Raw genomic sequence first — 12,415 nt, 5'->3', positions numbered from 1 at the left:
CAGGGGGAGGGGCAGAGGCAGAGGGAGAAGCAGGCTCCCCACTGAGCAGGGAGCCCAATGTGGGACTTGATCCCAGGACCCTGGGATCATTAGTTAAGCTGAAGGCAGATGCTTAACTGACTGAGCCACCCAGCATCCTGAAAATATAATAATTTTAATTAGTCTTTGAAAATAGAACTTTTCTTGAAGCTGGAGATGAGATTTTCCCATCCAAACTTCATGATGACAATACAATGAGAAAATGGAGGAATGGTAGCTGTGGAGAAGAACGATAATTTCCATTGGGTTCCATTACAAACCCAATAGGAATAAACTGGGTAACAGGAAATTAACCTAAGAGCCAAAATGATTCAGCAAGTGTTTGCTAAATGCCAACTTCCCTCTGTATATGAAGCATTAAACTAGGTCCTGTGAGGCATAAAAGGCAAGATGCAATTTAAATGAGGAAATATGAAACAAGGAACACTCATCAGCCTCATACCCATTTAAGTGGCAAAATAAGTGATACCAAAGGGGGGGAAATCACACTGTAGCTTTTTTAGAGGAGAAAAAAAAAAAAAAAAAAGGAAAACTTAGTGACCTTGAGAAAGTGGAGCCCAAGCTGGTACTTACTTAAAGCACTCATAAAAATACTAAGAAGGGAAAAGACAGACATTCTAGGTTGAGTGAACTACAAGGACTTGACTATAAAGATTCAAAAGATAAAAAAACCAACCAGCCCTGCTAAAATAGATTGTTTGGGGAACTATAATGGGTTAGACCAAATTACAGTTAGGTCAAATTATGTATATCCATCAATGTTAGGTTTTGAAGTCTGGATCAACTCTAAGAGATAGATATTATTACCCAGTTTAAAATTGAGTCACTGGAAGATAAATTAACTTGTCAAGGTCACATAGCTAGTAAATGGCACATTGAAGTATAATCTGGAAAAGCTGAAGTTGGGGGAGATAATTAGGGGTTTAACGCAGTAACCCAGATGTGTATTAAGGAAGGCCTAGTCAGGGTAGTAGCAGTGACAACCACACAGGGATGGAGATTAGTGGGTAACTCATGGGAACTTATTTTTAAGCTGGAAATACTACCAAGGGAGAACAGAAGCAATTGGTGCCAAATGAGAGAGAAAGAAGTTACAAGAGAGAATCATGAATTCCAAGTAGGAGTTATTACAGTAATATTAGAAATATACATGTTAGAAAGAGGTCAGTTAGGGAAGGAAAAAACTGAGTTTGTATATTTTGAAGTGATAGAGGAACAGTCAATTGAAATATAAGAAGGTAGAATGTAGAGGTTCTCAGTATGGGCTTTATTGTTAGATAAATGAGATAAAATTCTGCTCTGTACCCTAAGACCTAAGTGGTCTTGGCCAATCTCGATTAGCCTTAGTTTCCTCATTTATCAATGGGAGTAATGATAATATTACCTAACATTGTTATTTTGAGAATTAAAATAATTAAAGTACTTGGAAATATTCCTTGCACATTACACATGCTCAATAAATACTAATTATTTTATACTTGTTATTTATTAACAAATGTCTAGATGCAGTTACAGATTTAGTAGTATAATTTATATTCATAAATATGAAAGTTGAGATCGTAGAATGAATGAAGACTCTAAGGAAGAAGTTTAAACGTGAACAGAACAAAAATTATGACAGGCGAACAAACCACATCATAAACATAGAAGAAACCTGAATGAAAATTCTCACTCCTCTGAAGCAAACTTTAATCTTAATCAAAAAAGACCACTGGCATGTTGGAAAAAAGTCATGATCAGCCCTATAGGAAAGGCTAACATTTATTGAGTACTTACTTTGTGCCAAACGTGAATATGTATTATCTCATCTATGTAACACCCCCATTCTATTAGTATCTCCATTTAATAAATGGGGATGTTGAAATATGGACTATTTTATAGTTGCTCAAAGTCACACAGCTTACATGTGATAAAGCAAAGATCTGGCTACAGACAATCTGACACTAGAAGCCAGGTGCTTGGATATTAGACCGTATTCTATAATCCAAACTGCATAACCAGAATATGAAAAAATACAGCTGAGTGACTTTGAGTAACTTTTTTTAATGCCCCATCAAAATGTAAGAGTATGATGGTTTGAATGAGATAATTTATGCAGTCTCAGATATCTTAATACTTTAAATTTAAACTCACCCCAACCTGACTGTAAAGGAAGGTAATTTAAAATTCATGTATGTTACTTAACAATTTTGAATTGATCCATTTTTTTTTCTTGAAGGAAGCCATGGCTTAGTAAACATTTATTATGGAAAATAAAATTTTTAGTTGACAGAAAAACATCAGAGTCCCTACAGGCACAACTGAAATATAATTCTGTTGAAGTCTGTAAATAATAACCTACAAATGAAGACTCTAGAGAATTTTATAATAATATTTTGTGTACAATGACTTTTCTTGAAATATCTCAGTGGACTTTATTATGAATCATAATTATAATCAAGCTTCAGAATATTCCTCTGAGTGAGTTGTGTCTGTATGTGTTTTACCATTAGAGATAGTAGGAGGAATATTAATTTTTCGAGGTCATTCAAGGAGTCAGAGGCTGTAGTAGGAATAGAATAAACATTTCTAACTCAAGTCATCTGATAGATATCACCATGGGTTTACAAAGGGTTTGACAAAGATGGTTAAAGTGTTAGTGTCAGAAGAAATCATAGTTGAAAAAAGAAGTATACCACAGGAAGGTCAAAGTAAGCAACTTTGAAAGTTTTAATTTGTGAAGTTTAAGAATATTCCTACCTCTATGTTCTCCATATGCATCTCAGTTGCCCCATAATTCAAAATAATGAAGAAATTAAGAGGAAAACAAATCCTAAATCAAACTTCTTCTGAATTTCTAACTGAAATATCAGTGACAGCAAGAAAAGTTTTCTTTCTATAACCATGAGAGAAATAGTATAGGAGGTATTTCTTTTATGTAGAGTCCTGGAATTAAATATATAATTCAACAAGTGTTTGCAATTTGGAATGGTATAATTATTGAAATTTGAAACAAAAATAAAATTAAATATAAAATGTAAAATTTAAAAATTTAGTTGCAGAAAGCAAAAGATTTTTATGGAATGTTCAAATCAATATCTAAAAAACAATTTTAGTTTGGTTTCAAAATTTAAGTAAAGTAGAAGAATTTGTGGCATCGAAGAAGTAGATAACCTTCTACAAATGTAGGATACCTGATTTATTCTGTACTCAATCTGAACTACTTTGCCTTCCCTTTTGTAGGCCTTTCAATGGATATATAAAAGAACTAATGAGGTAAAAATCTACTGACAAGAAAAAGTTTAATCAAATAAACTTCCATTTTTCTCTAATCCTGTGCTTTGACTTTACCCATTATATTTTAAAATACACAGTGATATGGTACAAATATAGTTCTTTTACCTAAATCTCATCAAATTAAAGATTGAAAACATAATTTTTATCACATTTGTACATCTAAAAAACAAAAATCCAATGTATCTAAAAATCAACATAAAATTCAGAATGAAAATTTTAATATTAATACATTCCATACATTTAATTAAATTTAGAAATTATCCTTTAATATATTTCACATGGTATTACCAAGACATTAGTAATATAATGAGGTTCAGAGATAATTTTTTCTCCAATTTTATCAAAAGGTCAGATTTGTCTAATTTCTCAGAGTTAGTTGGGGTAGAATTAGAATGAACTCCAAGGTTATGACTTCCTCCACTATTAATAAGCTGTTTTTTTTTCTTTCTATATAGGTGCTTTTGAGAACATAGATATCATCCAATCACCAGTTAGATATTTTTTTTCCCAAATGATATCCCAATTTTGTGCTTCTATCTCATTTTAACTGATGAAATGAGTGTCAGATAATGAAAGTTCATAAGAGTGGAGGAGATTCCTGAGAATAAATGTGATTGCTACAACAGTACAGTGTCCTAAAAATGATACAAAGAAATGATTCATAAGAATTCTCTGAATAAAGTCATTTTTTTCCACATAAAATTGTTTCAATCCTAGTCAATTTGCAATCAGTTCAATTTCTCTTGACACTCTTTGAAGGACAAGAAGTCAAACCATTCTGTAGTTCTCTGCAGAGCCCATTTTCAATGACACAATACAGCTTACACTTAATCATTCTATTAACAAAATGCTAGTCATCCAACCTTCAAAACTATGCAGTAGTGCCAAAAAGAAAACACATTTTAATCCATCAGTAATAGACAATCTGAGGTAACATTTACTGAGAAATTTCTATGTGACAGGGACCATACTAAGTTTTACATGTCATGGAGTGGGGGGTAGTGTATAGTGGTTAAGAACACTGACAAGAGAGTCGTCAGCCTGGTTTTAATAGCTGATCCTACCATACTTACATTAAAAATATTCCATGTCCAAGTAAACCCTTCAATTACTTGAGAACCTTCTCTAGATCCTCAGATACGCTTGCTGGGGTGTTTTGGTTTTTTTTTTGTTTGTTTTTGGTTTGGTTTTTTGGTTTTTGTTTTTTACTTTTTATAATTCTATTCTTCGTGACTATTTCTTGAAATTATTAAAAATAACACTAAAGTTTGAACAGTGTGGTTCAAACTGAATTCTAAGAGGGTCCCCATGATTATAATTACAGCCCTTTAGTGTACGTGTGCCATATAACCCACTCCCCTTTGGTGTGGGTGAGACAGAATACTCTACCATAGGATAGGATGCCACTCCTGTGATTAGGTTATGCTATATGGCAAAGATTAAGGGATTCTGCAGGAGTAATTAAGGCCCTTAATGGCTTGACATTACATTAATCAAAAGGGTGATTGTCCTGGGTGAGCCTGACTTTATCAGGTGACCCCTTTAACGAGACTAGAAGCAGCTGGGGGATTCCAGATTAGAAGCAATTCAATGCAGTAGCGATCAGCTCCTTCTGGCCTTGAAGAAGCAAACAGGTATACTGTGAACTGCCAGTAGAGATGGCCACATGGCAAGGCTCTGAGGATGGCCTCCAAGAACAGAGAGTGGTTTTTGGCTAACAATAAGCAAGAAAACTGGGACCTTAGTATCATAACCGCAAGAAACTGAATTCTGCCAACAACCAATAAATTGTGAAGGGCTCTTTGTACCTCAGATGAGATTGTAGCCCCAGCCAACACCTTGGTCCAGCCTGGTGAGATCCTGAGCAGAGAAGTCAGCTATTCCATACCCAGGCTCCAGGCCCACCGAAACTGTGAGATAGTAAGTTTGTGTTGTTTTAAGCTACTAAATTGTATAATTTGTTACTCAGTAATAGAAACTAATAGAACCAGGAATCTAATTTACAGCATGGTTCTAAAATATTTAGCTTGGTTTGGGACCTGGGCACACCTCCATTCTCATCTATTGAGTAAAATATTTAGGGAAATACTTTTGTGACTAGAATGCAGATTGCTAAGTCTACTACATTAAATTTTATAAAAAGGTTATGTCTGCCCATATGAATGTATACTTAATAAGAAACAACAATGTACTTATTTTTATCCTGAAGTTTAGATGGATAATTTTAAAATATTAATGCTATGTATTTTGCTTGATATTCTTGTAAGGACAAAAATGGGATAGAACCAACTTTAAAGAAGTTTATAATCTGACTGAGAAGAAATAACTAACTTAAAATTTAGACAGTGGCTTTACATACAAATATTAAATAATTCTCAACACTTATTGGCATCCCCATTTTAGCTCAAGGTAGTCATGCAACAGAATTCTATCCATTGAGATTTGAGTGGAGGTCCATTGGTGCTACTGCATCTCTTAAGTTATTGCTTTCTGGAGTCTAGGTTTCCTACTTAGGAAGGTGGCAACCATCTTGCAGCATGAGGGAAAGGCAAGAAATTCTACAATTATGTCAAACATCCACCTTTACACTTACTTAAGTGGAGAAAAAAAAAATGTATTTGTTTAGACTGATAATGGTTGAGTTTTCCATTACTTGTGGTGAAAGTTTTCATAACTGCCAAATTACAATGTCATAAGGCAGTGTTCATTTATCTAGAGTAAGCCTAAGAGTCTCATAATCTGTCGTCACAAATAGAAAGGCAGTAGAGAATAGGAAAATCTCAGTCCCAGTCCCCATTTCCTCATCTCTTTATCTATGTACACTAAGCATTTAGGGTAGCATTTACTTTAACGTACTCTCTAAGCTTAAAAAGGAATGGAGGTATCATGGAGGAAAACTCTAATTTGATTACATAGCATATAAGACTCTTTGAAAATGAAAATGAAAAAAAACCCTTCAGCAATAGCTATTGAAAACACTTTAGTGTGTTTAGTTTATTTAATTGAAGGGTTTTTGGTACTCTTTATTCTTTCAAAAACAGGGTTTGAGAGAGCTTACAGATATATGTACATTATCACAACAGGTACTGATTAGTGAGTATTAAAAAGTTGAAATTAATGGAATACATGATAAAACTAAAAATGCAATTAGAACTACCAAAGTATTCTAATATAATAACTAATGATAGTCTGTAAGTTCAACTCTTAGATTCTTAAAGAAATAAGAGTAACAAACCACCCTCATATCCATGTTCAATGGCTAATAATACACCAACCATTAAGAAGCTGCATAATTTTTATTTCTGAAACTGAATTTTCTCATGATGTTTGTACATCATCTTAGAATAGCTTCCATTCATTAAAAGCAATAGCACAGTCTAATAGCTAGTTCTCTCATAGCAATTTGAAAGGACAGTTCAGCAAATGGCTTTTGCATATAAAGAATCAATAAAGAAGACATTAAAACCCTAAAAAGAAAAATAGCCAAGGATTATGAATCTCTAATTTTTATATTAAGGACAATAGATGGTTTATATATAGGAAAAAGTTAGCCACACCAGTAATCGAAGATATGTAAATTAAGGCAAGTAATGCCTCATGCTTTTGCAATTACTACAGATTTTAAAAATAATAATATATATATATATATTTTAAAGATTTTTTATTTATTTATTTGAGAGAGAGAGCACAAGAGGGGGGAGCGGGAGAAGGAGAAGCAGACTCCCCGCTGAGCAGGGAGCCCGATGTGGGACTCGATCCCGGGACTCCAGGATCATGACCCGAGCCAAAGGCAGTCGCTTAACCAACTGAGCCACCCAGGCGCCCTTAAAAATAATAATATATTGACTGTAGTCAATATATTGTATTGACTATAGTACAACTTAAAGAGATTCATACACTGTCTGTTGCAGAGCAAACTGCTCATCCTTTGGGAGGAATAATTTGTCATCTGCATTTAGGAGCCTTAAAGATGTTCATATCCTTTCACCCAGAAATTTACTTGAAAACTATCCTAAGGAAATTGAAGTCAAATTTTGGGAAGACTCTATAATACTGTTTACAACAGAAAAAAACTCAGAAGGGCTATAAATGCCTAACAATATTAGTTCTCCTTTAAAATGTTTGTTAAAAAGTTTGAAATTACTTGGTAAATCTTTTTTTTTTTTTTTTTAATTTTTTTATTGTTATGTTAATCCCCATACATTACATCATTAGTTTTAGATATAGTGTTCCATGATTCATTGTTTGTGCATAACACCCAGTGCTCCATGCAGAACGTGCCCTCCTCAATACCCATCACCAGGCTAACCCATCCTCCCAACCCCCTCCCCTCTAGAACCCTCAGTTTGTTTTTCAGAGTCCATCGTCTCTCATGGTTCTTCTCCCCCTCCGATTTCCCCCCCTTCATTCTTCCCCTCCTGCTACATTCTTCTTCTTCTTTTTTTCTTTCTTAACATATATTGCATTATTTGTTTCAGAGGTACAGATCTGAGATTCAACAGTCCTGCACAATTCACAGCGCTTACCAGAACACATACCCTCCCCAGTGTCCATCACCCAGTCACCCCATCCCTCCCACCCCACCCCCCACTCCAGCAACCCTCAGTTTGTTTCCTGAGATTAAGAATTCCTCATATCAGTGAGGTCATATGATACATGTCTTTCTCTGTTTGACTTATTTCGCTCAGCATAATACCCTTCAGTTCCATCCACGTCGTTGCAAATGGCAAGATCTTATTCCTTTTGATGGCTGCATAATATTCCATTGTATATATATACCACATCTTCTTTATCCATTCATCTGTTGATGGACATCGTGGCTCTTTCCACAGTTTGGCTATTCTTGAGAGAAAAACAACTCTGATACTTTACATTACATTATGTTACATTATGATTACAACTATTTAAAAATATATGCTTATATGCTTATAAATATACATATTATAATATAAATATGTAAAATATACCTTTAAAGAAAATAATATGGATGTGCTTAACATGGAAAAGATTATAAATATATAACTATAAATACAGGACTTGAAATAGTGCTATGGTTAAAAAGTAGGTTTTGGAAACAAGCCATACATCTAACACATAATAAGCAATAACTGGTAATGTTACTTCATGTTGGTTATTGAAAACAAAAGCCTGAAAGAAAATTAAGTAAAAATGTAGATCATTATTATATTTGTATAGTGGGCATGTAGCTAATTTTTTATCAAGTTTAAATTTTCAAAAAAGAGAAAATGTTACTTCTAAAGAAAAATTAAACTTTACTTAAGGTAAAATATACAATGCTAAAAACTCATCCTTTTTCTCTCCCTTCTCCAGTGAAAATCATAGTAACTTAGGTTGTTCATTATGGTCACATTTTTTAACAATTTGCTCCAAAATGAGAATGCCAGTTCAATTTAACCCATAATGAAGAGTGTATACATTAAAACTGTTTGAATGTACAGTTATAAAAGTCCTTGTCCCCCACCCATAAATCAACCCAGCAGAGCCTACTTTCTTTGGAATCCACATTACTTAACTATGTACAACTAAAACAAAACTTACTGTTATAGGACTATGAAAATTTAGGAAGAACATAGAATTATTATCATCAAAGTTCTATTTAATTATTAATTTGGGCAATAGTTATTGATTAGAAGTCTAAAGTACCTAGTCAAGAATTTTGATCACAAAGTAATATGAGCACAGCATGAGTACATTTTCAGACATAATTCTGAGTCACAGTTGGGTGTGAGGTGAATAAAGCTGGCAAAGACAATAAAGCCATGTTTCTTACAGGGTGAGCATCAAATCAAAGCTGTGTTCAAAGCAAAGTTATGCTACCTAAAAAATAAAATACCAATTAAATGCACACTTACATGCAGAGTATGAGGTAAGCCTCAGGAAAGGAGAATTCTAGGCAATATGAACAACAAGTAGGAATACAATAGAGAAACTAACGACAAAGCTTAGTTCTGCTTAGGTCAAAGCTTTTGCGGGTTATTTGATTTTAAACTAAATACATGCTTCAGAAGCAATTATCTGTCTGTGACATCATGAGGCCACTTACTGTAATTATAACATTAATACCAATTGCTAATAATAATTTTAGTATTTACAAAATTAAATGAGATTAAAACATTCAAATAACTATTTACATCAGTCTTGTATATAATGTTTTTTTCTCAAATATTGCATTCTCACCTGGCCTCCTGCCTCACTTCTGCAAGGGTCTCAAATTCTTTTGAGGTTTAGTCAAACAGAGTTATTGGCAGGGGATGTGGATTGGCACATGTAATATTCAAAACTACAAATGATGTCAATGTGGAAGTCACTGAATGTTGAATATAGAAGGTTGATGCCATCATTTTATGTGGGCCCCTGAGATTAAAGGAGTGTATCTGATTAAGATTACAGAGTTAAGTAGTAGCAGAGTAGAAATCCAACCAATTCCTTTGAGGTCCAGTCCAATGTGCTCTTTGCACAGAATGATGCGTACAAGGGTCCTACATATAATCCAAAACAGGAGCTCATTTCAGCCCCTCCTTTATTAAAACATGCAAACAAGGAAACAGAAAAAAACAAAACCTCCCCTGACTCAATTTACTTCAACAGACCCAAAGAATTGTCTATTCTCACTGATCTATCTTCTAATCACTATTTTCTCAATTCACTCTAAAATTGCTCTTTTCAAGGTTACTAATAACTTCCATCTTGCCAAATCATGGTCATTAAAGAATGACCTTCTGGGCGCCTGGGTGGCTCAGTTGGTTAAGCGACTGCCTTCGGCTCAGGTCATGATCCTGGAGTCCCGGGATCGAGTCCCGCATCAGGCTCCCTGCTCGGCGGGGAGTCTGCTTTGCCCTCTGGCCTTATCCCCTCTCATGTGTTCTCTCTCATTCTCTCTCTCTCAAATAAATAAATAAAATCTTTAAAAAAAAAAAAAAAAAAGAATGACCTTCTACTCCAAATCCCACAGCAGTAGTAGACTCAATTGACCATTCTTTCCTTGAAACACTTTCTTGTCTTGGCTTCTGTGGATACACATTTCTTCTGTTTTGTACTTCTGCCTAAGAGAACATTTCTTTTTAGTGTGGTAGATAAATAAGTAAGTAAATAGGTAGACAAATAAATTAACTTTAAATAAGGAGAGTTAGAATGCTATTTCAGAAGTGGAGTAGTTTTGAACTGTTTTGAAGTATAAATAGAATTTTTAAGTATAAATAGAATTTTTAAAGGCATTTGGGAGAGGGTATAGAATTTGGAGAGATTTTTCATATTTCAGAGCAAAGAATAGAGAGATTAATAAGGACTTAATATTTACTTTTGAATTCATGTTTGTTAATTGAGTTGAATTTTTTTTCAAGGAAAATATCAACAATTCTCTACTTCATTTCTGAGAACAGAAAGAATTAAAGTACTTCAAAGATAGGACAGATACACCTTAACCTTTTTTAATGTCAAGGAGAAATGCAAATTTAAATGCATTGCAAACAATTTTTATTTTCCCCCAAATGACACTCTAATTAGCTCAGAAATACTAAATTGTGCCAAGTAGTTAAAATGATTATTATAATTTCATTATCTTACAATATACCTATAGGTATATAGGAGATACCATACACATATCTACAAGTACTAAGAGGGAGAAATGGACAGAATGTTACCTACACATGTCTAAATCAAAAACAAACTTATGATGTATGTATGATTCCCAGTCGACTCACATGTCACTTTAATTCTTGCATCTAGTACTTGGTCAGTAAATATGTAATGAATCACTAGAATTATAGGAGAGAACACCTAAAAAAAAATGATTACAGAATACCAGAAACCCAGTTCTTATTTTCTGATGGTAAACTTTGCAATAATGGGAGGAAAATCCTCACCATCTTTACAATTGTTACTTACATGAAGGAACTGATTTTGATTATTGAATTCAAACTACTGTGAGTCTAATCCAACTACCATCTGTCCCTGTGTTAAATACTGACGGGCACAATAATGACTATTACCAGGCCCTTTGCACTAAAAAAAAAAAAAAGGAAAGGGCAAAGTATATAATAAAAGTTCAAGGCACTGTTTAGATTGTTTGAGCTTACATTTTGGAAAAACAACTTTACTTTTTATTAAATGCGAAGTACACATCTGAGCCTTTCAAGAACTGCAAATTGAAATGGTTTTTCCCTATATGGGGCCATCTGAAATATAGGAGCTAGTTGATATGTATTATATCAAACAAAACAATGAGATAAGAGGTTTCATTGCAGCAGCATGGGTCAACCTGGTTAGCCTGTGACCTATAAGCAAAGAGGTACCTGCTTGCATGGACTCAGCTGAGTGATAAGAAGCATTTAGGTGAGGCAGGCGAGACACCTCTCTGCCAACTCTCCACAGACCTCCTGGCCAAACCGATTGCCTCAAAGACTCTGGAAAGGCACTTTGGACTTGAACCTCTCCAAATAGAGAGGCAGTTCAGGAATCTATGTTCAGGCTCTACTCCTCCTTAAATGCCCCACAAATTATACTAAACTCTGCAAGCTGACTTATAATATCTTTTGAGTGGGAATAATCTTCAAAAAATGGTTATGAAACATAGAAAGACTATGAATGACTTAGAAATTGTTAAAATTAAAGTATTATAAAGAAATAAAAATGTAGAGAAATGATGTTTTACACACACACACACACAAACACACACACACACACACTACAAAGGAATCTAACTTCTGATGGATCTGGTCAAGTTTTGAAACAATTAGTATGATTTATTCTTTATAGCTTCTATTCTTAGTTTTCAGTCATTATTAAATAGAAAAATGAGATTTTATTGTCATTCTACCAATAACTCAAGTAATCTAAGGGCTGTTATTATCAGTGATCATAAACAAATCAGGTTGTACTACGCACCGTTTAAAATGGGAAATAAAAGATACACATAATCAGGAGCAATCTCTGAATGTTACCAGGAAGGGCTGGTGACTTCTATCACATTTCACAGATTAGTACTCTTAACATTTACCATGGTTTCTTGCCCCCCCCCCACCAAAAAAAGTTAGATGCTTGATTTTATTAGCAAACTGAGAAGAGTTTCATCTTTCAAGAA

This window comes from Halichoerus grypus, chromosome 8 (assembly GCF_964656455.1).
Source record: "Halichoerus grypus chromosome 8, mHalGry1.hap1.1, whole genome shotgun sequence".
Lineage (NCBI taxonomy): Eukaryota > Metazoa > Chordata > Mammalia > Carnivora > Phocidae > Halichoerus > Halichoerus grypus.
Note: the sequence above shows the minus strand (reverse complement) of the source record.